The following is a 12,507-nucleotide window of genomic DNA, read 5'->3' on the forward strand; positions in this document are numbered from 1 at the left end:
CAACGGCGACAGGCTATGCAGCCTGCACTAGTCTCCCTGTACCTGAAAACCCTGCTAGCCCAACGTGCTGGACCATCTATGCCATTACCTGGTTCCTAAACTGCAGCTACAGTTCCTACTCCAGGTGAGTCCAAAGCCCGAGAGGTGCAGAGATCCAACCCCTTATAATCTTAGAAACATTTTGTTCCTTTTTCTATTTTTTTGTCTGTTTCTTTTTATGAACCTGGAGACCTCCCAGCCTTTCTATTAGATTGGAGGAGGGGAGGTGGTGCGGTGTGTGTGCGCACGCCTCTGAAATCGACAAAGGGAAGATGCTAGGAAGACTAGTTCCCCAAATCTTAATAGCCTTAAAACTCTGCCCTATGAAATGACTGAACGCATGCTCCTCACCTGTGGAAGCATTGCAAGGAATTGAGCTGTCAGATATACATTGTTCAGTAAGAGATCTTTGAACTTCTTTTACTAATGTCTCTCTAAGGTCTGTATGTGTTTTGGGGTGATAGGACAGGAGAAGTATTAGCTACACAATAGTGAAATCTAAGGAGAAAACTAATTAGTTTTGAGGTTGTGGGCTAAATGTAAGCAATAATTTGGTTTCAGTATTGAAATATTCAGCTGGCTAAATCTGGGATGCACTGCCTGGGTAAAAATCTCTGATTGGGGTTTCGGCATCACTAAATATGCACCTGCCTTCTTCGGTTGCTCTTTTAGGATTTTTAAGGGTTGATTTTCTGCTGTATTAATCTGATGGTTTGACTAAAATGATGACTTGATTCCAATACAATATCCTTGTTAACTCATTGATTTACTGATTTGACCTGAACTTTATCACTACATTGTTTAACCCTCATTGATTTACTGATTTGACCTGAACTTTATCACTGCATTGTTTAACCCTTAGCTGAGTGGTGTTTATAGTCATTTAGCCTTAGTGATGTGTGCTCTCGGCTTTATTTGTTCATGTTAATAAAACATGTAACTGGGATATTAAGTCATTTCTTTTAATAAGCAACAGGGGCTGGAACTTGTATTTGTATATTTCCCTTTAATTCAATCTCCATTTTCTTCATTTCATTACTGTTCTGAGTTAAGGAGTGTGTGGCAACAAAAACTGACACAGACCTGTTGCTGCCCCATTCTGTGCCCATCCAGCAGGAGTAGAGAACAAACACCTCCTGGAGCAGGGATTGTAACACTGGACTGTAAATACAGACGCACGTTCCCAAGGCTTGCTGTCTTTCTCAAATCATGGCATAAGGGTGACACCCTACAGCTCCTTGTAATCACACCTGGCAGGAAGGAGACACCTATGTGCATTCCCTGGGGAAGCAGGGGGATCTGGGAGACCCTGGACACTGGGGGCTATTTACCCAGAGCTCATTAGCAATCTACTCAGGGGTGATGCAGTAGAAAAGAGCTGGGTGCTGCTATCCCCACTTATTTCTCCTTATCCCCTTTCAGTCTCCCCACTTTCCCTTTCTTCCCCCTCCCCCAACCCTCTGGCAGGGAGACGTGGTCACTTCCCTGCTCCCAGGGGCGCTCACTCTCCCATAGCTGGATCGGCCCCTGCGAGTGCTAATAGGAGCGAGAGCCTGGGTGTGGGTCAGTCCCTGCAGTGGCTCTGGGACACACAGAGGCAAGAGGAGGAGCAGAGATGGGGCTAGTTCCCACCACAGAAAGTCCCTGGCCTGGTGCATACAGCAGCTGCAGCCCAGGTTGGGCTTGAAGGATCTGGAGCAGTGAGGAGCTGGTAGGAAGGAAGGCAGGAAAAGTGCCGTGGGTCAGATCCCGGAGGCGGGGCTCTGTAAGGTACAAGACACTGCTGATGCTGCTGCTTCCAGTGTGAGCTGGGAGCCTGGGCTGAGTTCCGGGCTGCTGCTGCGGCCCCAGAGGGGCTGGACAAGGGACAGACTTTCACGGAAGCACTTTCTGTGCCCATCTGAGGTGGGGACTTTCTCCATTTGGACCCAGTCCCAGGCTCTGCAGCCCCCGGCCAAGAGCTGCAGGCACCAGGGGCCAGAGAGACCCCGGGGCCAGCGCTGGGTGGGCAGGACAGAGACTGTGCCCAAAGGCTCCGGGAGCAGCAGGTCTCACAGCACCTGGGGATCTGCTCCCGGGCAGGGAATCCCCTTCTGCTCCTTTCATATAGATCCAGGGATACTCCCTCATGCTGTGTCCCTGAGGTCTCAGGCAAATTCTCAGCTCCTGAAGCCTCTGCCACTCACCTAGCACCCCATGGGTCAGTCCTAACCCTGGCTGCTGGAGCTGAGACAGTGCAGGAGCCTTCCCTGGGGCCGCAGCCTGCGGCTTTGGGAGACGGAGATTGTCTGAGACATCCAAGTGTTGGGAACCATGTGGCCGCCCTTTAAATCAGGGGCCTGTTCCAGCCCTGAAACTGAGCTGCCAGGATCCCCCCCCCCACAGAGCCGGGTGCCCCAGATTACAGCCTGCAAATAGGCATGTGAACTCCTGTTCTCCCTGCATCACAACTGGGGGTGGAAACACCCCTCCATTGCCATAGGGTATGTGGGCCTCATGCACCGTGCAGCCATTCATGGAATGAGCCCTTCTACCAGCAGCCCTGTGCCAGGCACAACAGCCCCGAGGGGGCCATGCTGGGCTATTTACACCATCCCTGCAGATGTGCAGCATGTCCAATTGCAGCTGGGAAGCCAGGCTTTGCTACCAGGGAAGTCAGGGTCTGGCTCCATTCTCTATCCAGCCCATGCTGCTATTTATACCACTAAATGCTGCATTGGTGGACAAGTGAAATGAATCCCAAAGTTCCCTTTCATCAGCCCCAGAAATTCATTTAAACTTATGTTTGGCCACAGAGAATGAAACAAACGTGTCTGTTAACAAAGGGGAGTCAAGTTCAATCCCTTGTCACCATCAATGTGCAAACCAGGAACCTGCTGCTTTGCATTCCTGATGTTCTGTCTGCATCGTGTGGCCATCTGGTGTCCGTCCTTTTAAATAAACAATGTTTTTTCATAGAAACCATATTTTCCTCAAAGACACACATGAGCAGATTGATCTACAAAGGGAAGGTGATTCTGAGGCAGTTCTGGAGGGAGAAGGGAACATTTGCAGCATTACTTTATTATTGTGTTGCACCTCACACACACAGAATGAAAATAAGCTTAATTCTTTGAGCTACCCACAAATGTCACAGGAAGGAAATAAACAACTTTATGTTCAAGGAATTCGGTGCATTAAATAATATTAAAAATATGTTCTGGGCAACGCATGGAAAAGTCATTGCATTGAACAACCCACTTGATATAGTTAATGTACCACATGATATTTAAAGGCGTTAAGAAAGATGTGCTTATAAATTAATGTGTTGTGCCTTTTACACATGCACAAGACACAGAAGAAACTGAATTATTTGAGCTACCAACGTTTCCACTTTCCCACAGCATGTTAGTTCTGAAGGTTGTTTTAATTTGCTTATTTTCTTGGAACCAGAAATGAGGAAAGAGAACACTGGAGTCAGTGGAATTACAGCAGTAAGGGATAAGTCTCCTGATTCGTCACTAACCAAAGGCTTTGTAAACAGAGCGTTAATGTTACTGAATGGTATGTCTAGCCCTGCAATTGTTAGATGCAGAAACAATCAGCTCTATGGGTGGTAAATTTACAGAGGCTCTGCTGCTGATCATGAAATAGAAGCACATTACCTTTAAACAGCTGCTATTTCAATGCCTCTGGAAGTTACAGAAAACAATGATCTGTGTTAAAGGAAAGTTGCCATTTCTTAGAGCCCCAATTTCTATTGTGTATATATAGGAAGGTTTGAATGTGTAGCAGGTAGTTTGGTAAAGCTTAGCTATTTTATGTGTGTAACAGGCTCCTGCCCACCTCAAGCAGAGGTTTCAATCACATACTATGGCAACTTACCGAATGTCACACAAACTAGTCCATTCCTCCCCGTATTCAGTCTCTGACCAGAATGTTAGAATGAGGCAGAGAACTGGGAAAGTATCACAATAGGAATAAATTAAAAGCTGGGATTAATCAAAGCTGGGATGCAGACACAGCCTGTTCTATAGCTGGTGAAGTGACAGGGACACATTCCCGCTAGTGCTGGTTCTGAAATAACAGCAGAAGCAGATTGAAGAGCTGTGGGCAGCTGCCCTGTCAGTGTATCACTCACCTGGCAGGTGTTACACAAAACACAAAACACCGCACTTCCCCTCTGGAAGAGAAACACTCCCCGCCACTGCCACCACTTCATTATACTATCCATGGGGCTGTTTGTCCTGCAGGACTTTGATCTCTCCAGGTGGTCCATGGTGATCATAAAGGAGCTATTAGGGGAGCAGAAGTCATCCCAATGGAAGTCAAGTATCAGAGGGGTAGCCATGTTAGTCTGGATCTGTAAAAGCAGCAAAGAGTCCTGTGGCACCTTATAGACTAACAGACATATTGGAGCATGAGCTTTCGTGGGTGAATACCCACTTCGTCGGATGCATCCGACGAAGTGGGTATTCACCCACGAAAGCTCATGCTCCAATACGTCTGTTAGTCTATAAGGTGCCACAGGACTCTTTGCTGCTTATCCCAATGGAAATCTTTCTCAATGCCACCTTCTTAGCCCTGGCTTTGGGTGATTTGAAGTTGGCTTTCTGGTCTTAGTTGTAGGTGGAATCTTGATCACCTTCGGGGGCTTGGCAGCTTAGAACTTTTGGGGGCTTTTCTCTGCCTTTTTGGTTCCCACTGCAGTCACCACATTCTGATGATTGTTCCTAGACATGGCCATGGTGGCCTTCCTGGGGATCTTGGTAGCTTTTGCCAGCTTCTTGGTGGCTATTTTCCTGCTCAAAGCTGCTGTCTTCTTCTCATGCCTTGTCCTGGAGGCCCAGCTGCTGGTTGAATGGGAAGGAGCCAAGGTGCTGGTGACTTTAGCCTGCACCAAGTTGCCTTTGCTCATCAGACTCCTGAACCCCAATTGCATGTGGTTCTTGTTCTTCTGTGCAACATAGCCCATGGAGAACAGGGATCTGCAAATGTGCATTCATATGATACCTTTGTTTAATTTATGAAAATATAAACTAGATACAGAAGACTGGAATCATTTCAACTGATGGAGAGGTTTGCTACGTTTTTATGCATTTGCATAGTGAAATATTGAGTGTTTACATTCATTTCAAGAGTGGAATTCATGAGCATAATGGAGAATATAAACAAAATTGTTTTCCCTTTTAAAAAAAAAAATGTTATCAGAGGGCATTTGGATTTGAACCAAGGACCACTTGATCAACAATTATACACTCTACCAATGAGCTATACCCCCATGGCAATAGTGGGTTGGAGTCATGATCTCCAGGACTTTCAAGGATGGACCCTGCTTCAGTGAGTTCCTTTTCTATTCTCGGACCACAGGTGGTTTTAAAAATGGGGTTTGATTAAACTTCATAAATGTGGTAAACACTACAGCTTGCACACCCACTGATATAGCTTCTGCCACTGACATAGCTGCCACCTCCTGGGGAAAAACAACAAGGAGTCTGGTGGCACCTTAAAGACTAACAGGTGCCACCAGACTCCTTGTTGTTTTTGTAGATACAGACTAACACAGCTACCCTCTGATACTTGTCCTCCTGGGGAAGTGGATTAACTACACCGACAGGAAAGCTCTCTCCCATCAGCATAGAGCAGTGGTTCTCAAACTGTGAATCAGGACCCCAAAGTGGGTCGTGACCCTGTTTTAATGGGGTCACCAGGGCTGGCGTTAGACTTGTTGGGGCCTGGGGCTGAAGCCAAAAGTCTGAACCCCACCACCCAGGGCTGAATCCCTCAAGCTTCAGTTTTGCCCTCCCCCTGGGGGGCAGGACTCAGGATTCAGCTTTGGCTCCCCCACCTCTGCCCGGTGTGGAGGGGCTTGGTGTTTGGTCCCCCTTTCCTAACATCATGTAGTAAGTTTTTTTGGCAGAACTTCATTTCACATGCAGTGAAATGAAGTTTGAGAAACCCTGACATAAAGCATCTTCATTAATGAGCTGCAGCAACGTAGACTCAAAATTTGAAATGTAGACTTGTCCTTAGCCTATGAGTAAGACTAGACTTGTTTCCCTATGGCACCATGGGTGCTCAGGCATTGAAAGTACAGCCATGAAAGCACCACACACCAGCCTTCCCTAGTTGGCAAGAATCAAACCACCAGAGAAAGACCCCCATGGTTTCCCAGCCCAGCTCCCTAAGCACTCAGCCACAACCACTTAACACAGGAGCTTTTCTACCTTATGGTTCGGTTCTCACTGAAGTGTCATTTCCAATTGTTTGCTCAGACTGGCTTACCCAGCACACTCACTGCTGTGTAGTTCTGTAAGTGTGGCCATGGCTGAACAGCAAGAATTCCTGCCCATTTCCCTACTGGCTGGAGCATGGTTAGAGTATGTTTGTGGTTAATGATGTTGATTGTTCATTTCCTGCCTTGATAATTCAGACAGTCCCTTTTCCCATCATATCACCAGCACATCAGTGATTCCAATAGCAGGGGCAGGTTTTCTCTGGGGCACTGAGATTTTTTGGGAAGTTGACGGCTCCTTTCTTTCCTCACTGTGGAGTACACTCAGCTTTTTATTCCATCCTTGATGACTCATGGAATAAGAATAGCAGCATGAAGCGGAGAGGGAATATCTCACTGCCAGGGGGGAAGGTGGCCACGTCCCCTCTGTCTGACCATTGCCATTGCACGAGAGAATGTTTCAATGGAATTGAATGCCCTGGCTCAGACAAGAGACACAGGGAGATTTTGCTGTTCATGGATCCATGCAAAGGAAATTGTTTCTCTGTGTGAAAATGAGGAGGGAAATGAAACACCCACATGGTGGTGCCTAAGGCATTAAGGGAACCCTATACGATTAGAATAGGATAAGTTCTCAAGCAGCATGTTTCTTACTTTGCCCATCTGTCAATTTGGATTATCATCGATGGAAATATTTTGCCATTGGGTTGTGTGTTTACACAGAAATTAACATTTACCAACAAATGCATAATTCTTCCAAGCCTGCCTAGTCTGCAGTTGGTGAGTTTAGAGGGACACACTCACTCTTCCCACTCCCCATGCCAGGCTGTGCTCTCCAGGTTGTTAACTTCCCACACTGCTGGGATCCTTCCCTGATCTCCCCTCAGACCTCTGCCCCCCACGCCCACTTCTGGGATCCCCTCCCAGCACTGTCCAACTCCCCTGGTGGCAGGATCCCCTCCCATTCTTTTCTCCCCTCTGAGCAAAAACTCTTTACTTTTCCCACACTGGGAGTTAAACCCAGGCCACCTGGGTGAAAACCAGGAATCCTAACCACTAGACCATATGGGATTGGTATATTCAATAACATTTAAAAGTAGCCATTCTTCACCAAAAAAACTTGAAAAACAGACTTCAAAGAGCAACTGCAGAGTTATAATTTATTTGCAAACTTAACACCATTAATTTGAGTTTGAATAGAGACTGGGAGTGTCTGGCTCACTACAAAAGCAATTTTCCCTCTCTTGGTATTGACACCTCCTCATCAATTATTGGGAGTGGACCACATCCACCCTGACTGAATTGGCCTTCAGCACTGGTTCTCCCCTTGTAAGGTAACTCCCTTCACTTCATGTTCCAATACATATTTATGCCTGTATCTGCAATTTTCACTCCATGCATCTGAAGATGTGGCTTTTTACCCATGAAAGCTTATGCCCAAATAAATCTATTAGTCCTTAAGGTGCCATCGGACTCTTTGTTGTTTTTGTGTATTTTGTGTATTCTAAGCTGATCTTAACACTTTCAATGCCCTTACAAACTTAGGGTATGGCTACACTTGCAGATGTAGAGTGCTTTGAGCTAAACCAACCTTCGTAGAGTGCAGTAGGGAAAGCGCTGCAATCTGTCCACACTGACAGCTTCAAGCGCACTGGCATGGCCACAGTTGCAGCACTTGTAGCAACATTGGGAGCGGTGCATTATGGGCAGCTATCCCAGCATGCAATTGACTGCAACGTGCTTTTCAAATGGGTGGGGTGGGGTGGGGTGGAGTGTGACAGGGTGTGTGTTGTGTGTATGGGGGGGGAGAGAGTGCATTTTGGGGGGGGCTGAAAGCATGTCAGCATGCTGTCTTTTAAGACAGCAGCAGACCTCCCCCTCCTCCACGCCTCTCTCTCTCACACTCAGCATTCCACAGTAATGGCTTGCTTTGTCTCGGAGCCGGCTGTCAGAAACGGAGCTTTCAAAGGGCATATCCGCATTCCTAGGAGAGTTCAAAACAATGAGAACGGTGGCCACTTGACTTAAGGGGATTATGGGACATTTCCGGAGGCTGATCAGAGTGCAATAATGCAACACCTCGTTCACATTGACGCTCAATCTTCTCGCCGAGGTGGAGTACCAGGAGTGCTCTAGCTGTGGAGTCAGAGTGCTCTACGTGCCTTGCCAGTGTGGATGGGGTGTGAGCTAGGGTGCCCAGGGCTGCTTTAATGCGCTCTAACTCACAAGTGTAGCCAAGCACTTAGATGCTTCTCACTTAGGCTGGTTGCTTTTCAGACAGGCTCTCCCCTTTGATCAGCACTTCCGTTGCTTGGTGTGGTGCTGTCTGTAGATGTAGGTGGAAGAGAGAGAGAAAGCATGGCAAATGTCTCTCCCTTGTATCATGTCCTTTCTTCCCTCTTGGCTTTGCTCCCCCCCTTCAGAGTCAGGTGAGCATTACAACATAGTGACAACCATACTACACAATTCTCATAACTTCATATGCATTAATGATATACATATATGGATAGAGAAATGACTTTCAGCAGATCATAACCTTTCCCCTGATACCTTACAAGTCATGCTTTATATGTAAGATCACGATTATATGAAAATGAGGAATATGGGGGTTACAGCACGCTCCCCCAAAGGTATAGACTGTCACACAGAGATTCTATTTTCATTTGTTATGTAACTAACGTTGACCTCTGTGCCTAACTCTTATAATCACTTAAAATCTATCTTTCTGTAGTTAATAAACTTATTTTAATGTTTTACACTTGTGAAATTGTCCAAAGTGCTTGGGAAAGCTGCTCAGATTAAAAAGGCTGGTGCATGTTCACTTTCTTTTTGAGGAAGTGGTGAATTAATTAATGAGTTTGCACTTTTCAAGAGGTTTTGAGCAGTGTAAGATGGTACATTTCTGAGGTGCAAGGCTGAGGGCTGGGGAGATATGCTGGTGTCTCTCTATGTATAATTGAGGAGTGGCTTATACAGCATTCATGCCACTTAGTTGGGTGCATTGCTGCATGTTGTTGGCTGAGTGATCAGAGCACCAGGAGGGGTTTTGCTGCTTGTCACTAGTGCAACATTGTAAGACACAGCCCAGGCTAGAGAGATAAGAGGACAGAACGGTCCCACAGTTTGGGATTGTACCCCACGGATCCCACCACACAGAGACCCTCCTGTGACCAGCCATGGTAATATTGTGCTTAGTACTCTGCCTTGTAGCTTCAACAGCTGCAGATGCAAGATGAGTTACAGTGACCTTGACCTTCTTTCCATGTTTATCCAATGCCTCCTTTCGACACTTGTCAGCAAAAAGACCCGTTTCTTTTGCAAGCATTTGTATGGCTATCCAGAGTCGGACTTCTCCATTAACAAAAAAGAGTGACCAAAAGGTGACAAGAGGACGCATGTTCAGCAAGGCGGCACTGGATGCTGGATCTGCTCTTTATCCAGAAGGTCTCTTGGCAAGCGCTGCCACGGTGCCACTCTCTGGGACTTCTTCCCTAACTGCTCCATTTCTTGTCAACAACAATAACATGAAAGGTGAAAGCACAGTAATTCTCCATTTCCTGCAAGGCCTGCAGAGAACCCTCTAGAAGGGTGTCTGTGCATAGATATCCCCAGCGAATCGCATGGGCACACAACACAGGCTCTCCTGTCACAGCAAATTGCAGCCGGAGCAACCTCCTTGCCAATGCCAATGCCTGTAGCCTTTTCATCAACTCCAGATTGAGGATTTGATTCTCTCCAATGCTCCTCTGGAAAGAAGCCTTTTCCTTAACAAGCAATTACTTGGAATTGTGAAGGGAGGTCTCTTCTGTTTCCTAGGAAGACAGAGGAAAATGTGAGCAGAGGAGACAAAAGCCATAGAACAAGGCACCACTGGGAGTTGAACCCAGGATGTCCTGTTTACAAGGCAGGTGCTTTAGCCTATTAAGCCATGGTGCCTTCCTCAAGGGCCTTTTTGCAACGGTTCCCCTTGACAGTCCAAGACAACACCTTCACATTCTAAAGTATGGACGTTCCCCATTTCCCTCAAGACTTTCCGCTGTCTGGCTCTGTGCACAGAAAGCCACAGCTGAGTTGACAGAGGGCTTCTAACATGCGCTTCTCCCACAAGCTGCTGTGATCATATACTGATTAGTGTTTCAGTCACAGCAACTTCAGCTCAACTCTAAGTCATGGTAACCTTTCCATCAGCTCCAAACTTACCATTTAACACTTTCCAAGACTTAGCCGCAAAGAAGGCTCTCTCTGTCTTGAACAAGCACTTACAAGGATTGTGCAGTGAGGTCTTTTCTTTTCATGAGAAGAGATACAAAAAAAGGAGCCTGACAGACAAGCTAGGTTCAGCAAGGGAAGAACTGGGAGGCCAAGCCACGATCTCCTGGTTAGTAGGAAGGCTCTTCATCCAGCTCTTCCCAAAGACCACGATCTAGAGGCCACTTCCCACAGAGACCAATTATGGTTACAGACCCATCCTGAAATTAGAGCAGGATATTTTAAAGCTTTATCTTGTAGTAAAGTAACACAATTCAAACATGTCATCACAGAGGAGAAAGCACTCCTTCATTTCATATTTATTGCTACTGATCTCAGTGACAAACTTCCTTTTCTCGGTGCTGCTCCCAGCACTTTAGGGAGTTTTTCCTCTTCTCCCTTCCAGCTGTGGTTATGGGACTGCAGCAGCTCCCCAGATGGCCAGCTTTGCTCTTTCACTTACATCCTTCACTTCTTTGGATAAAGCTGTGTTTGCCACCAGTTTACTCCATAGTTGAGACCTCAGGTACCAGCAGCTAGTTACAAATGCTCAATTCCCATTGCCAACAGTGGGAGGTTATCTTGGGCTGCCAGGGCTGCAGGATTTGGCCCAAAGTCAGTCAAGATGCTACAGCTGCTGCACTCTTATATGGTGAGTCCTACAGCCTTTTACCAAATTGCTCTGCCATAGTCTGCAGGGCGGATTGATTTGCTGAGAATCTGGCAGAAGAGAGACCTGGGAGTATTGAAGGAAAATGTCCTCAGTAGTCACAACCAGCAGGAGCAGGAAAGGTTGGGTTTGTTTTAAACTTCTCTCCCTGCTCAAGCCTTTAATCATTCCTATGACTCTTCTCTGAACCCTCTGTAATTTATCAGGGAAAACAACCAACCAATGAACCAAACAAACAAACCAAACCAGACTGTTCTGACTGATGTAACCATCTATTGCCTTCCAAGGTTGAATATAAATCTGATCATTCCATTCACCCAAGAGTTCAACTTTAAGGGCATTTTGTTTTATAGTTAAATCAAATCCTGTGCAACAGCATTATTGTTAACTCATCACTTGGTCACTTTACATTCACAGGTTCAAAAAGTTGGCAGGTCTAAGTCTTTCCTCCTACACCAACATGAAAAAAATCAGTGACAGAAAATGCCCTGAAGCACCTCTGCTGCCTTGCACGACAGACTGGGGAAATACACGAGGGAAAGTGCTTTCCTCTCTCCTCCTGACACTGGGTAACATTTCTGTCTGTCCTTGAGATCCTGTCACAGGAACAAGCCTTGAGGATGCAAATAACATGTTAAGGCTTCATTGGTTTGTACATTCCTTTACTCCTTCATTAGTGATAAGGGTGCATGAGCTAGAAATAATCCAGCTCTGACTTTCTCACCGTGGGCAATTTACAGGCTCACAATAAAAAAAAAATCTTTCTTTCTAACCTGAGCAAGTTGAATCAAGTCATTGCAAGATGATAAATACAGAGCCCCAGGATGACTTTCTTTCATCAAATATTTTTTAGAGTATATCACATTAACTGGGTGGGTCTCCTGCGAGGAAGTGTCTGTCCAGTGGCAGAACCCTGTACATTCCCCATTTACAAACTCATCTTCAGTATATAAGCCAGTGAACCGAGCAAGGGGGGAGGATCCCAGTGGTCGGGCTCCAGCCTGAGCAAGCCCCTGGATCCCGAGCCTGGCAAGCCCGAGTCAGATGGTCTGGGACAATTGTGGGTTTTTAATTGTACTGTAGACATACCCTTGGTGTCAAAATCACAGCTTTCTCATGAGGGAATCAAGCCCTAGTCCCCCACATGAGAGGTCGGGATAGTCACCACTATACTCATGAGGTCAGAACTGACAACTGCCCCTGCACAGGGACCTAGGGGAAGAACTTGGCCAGCTCCTAATGTGGCTGTCAGGAGACCCAGCTAGGCAGGAGTTGCTCTGGGTTCTATGCAGGGGGAGATTAACTGGGAGAAGTGGGGAGTTTGTCTCTCATTTAC

General features: G+C 46.5%; 2 non-coding genes across 2 annotated transcripts; both read right to left on the reverse strand.

Moving 5' to 3' along the window:
* Positions 1 to 7,252: 7,252 nt before the first annotated feature.
* On the reverse strand, positions 7,253 to 7,324 carry TRNAE-UUC (transfer RNA glutamic acid (anticodon UUC)). Its single transcript has one exon. It is a non-coding gene; the product is annotated as a tRNA-Glu (tRNA).
* A 2,791-nt stretch (positions 7,325 to 10,115) lies between these two features.
* On the reverse strand, positions 10,116 to 10,189 carry TRNAT-UGU (transfer RNA threonine (anticodon UGU)). Its single transcript has one exon. It is a non-coding gene; the product is annotated as a tRNA-Thr (tRNA).
* Positions 10,190 to 12,507: the final 2,318 nt, after the last annotated feature.

This window comes from Emys orbicularis, chromosome 15, assembly GCF_028017835.1.
Source record: "Emys orbicularis isolate rEmyOrb1 chromosome 15, rEmyOrb1.hap1, whole genome shotgun sequence".
In the NCBI taxonomy this organism is placed as follows: domain Eukaryota; kingdom Metazoa; phylum Chordata; order Testudines; family Emydidae; genus Emys; species Emys orbicularis.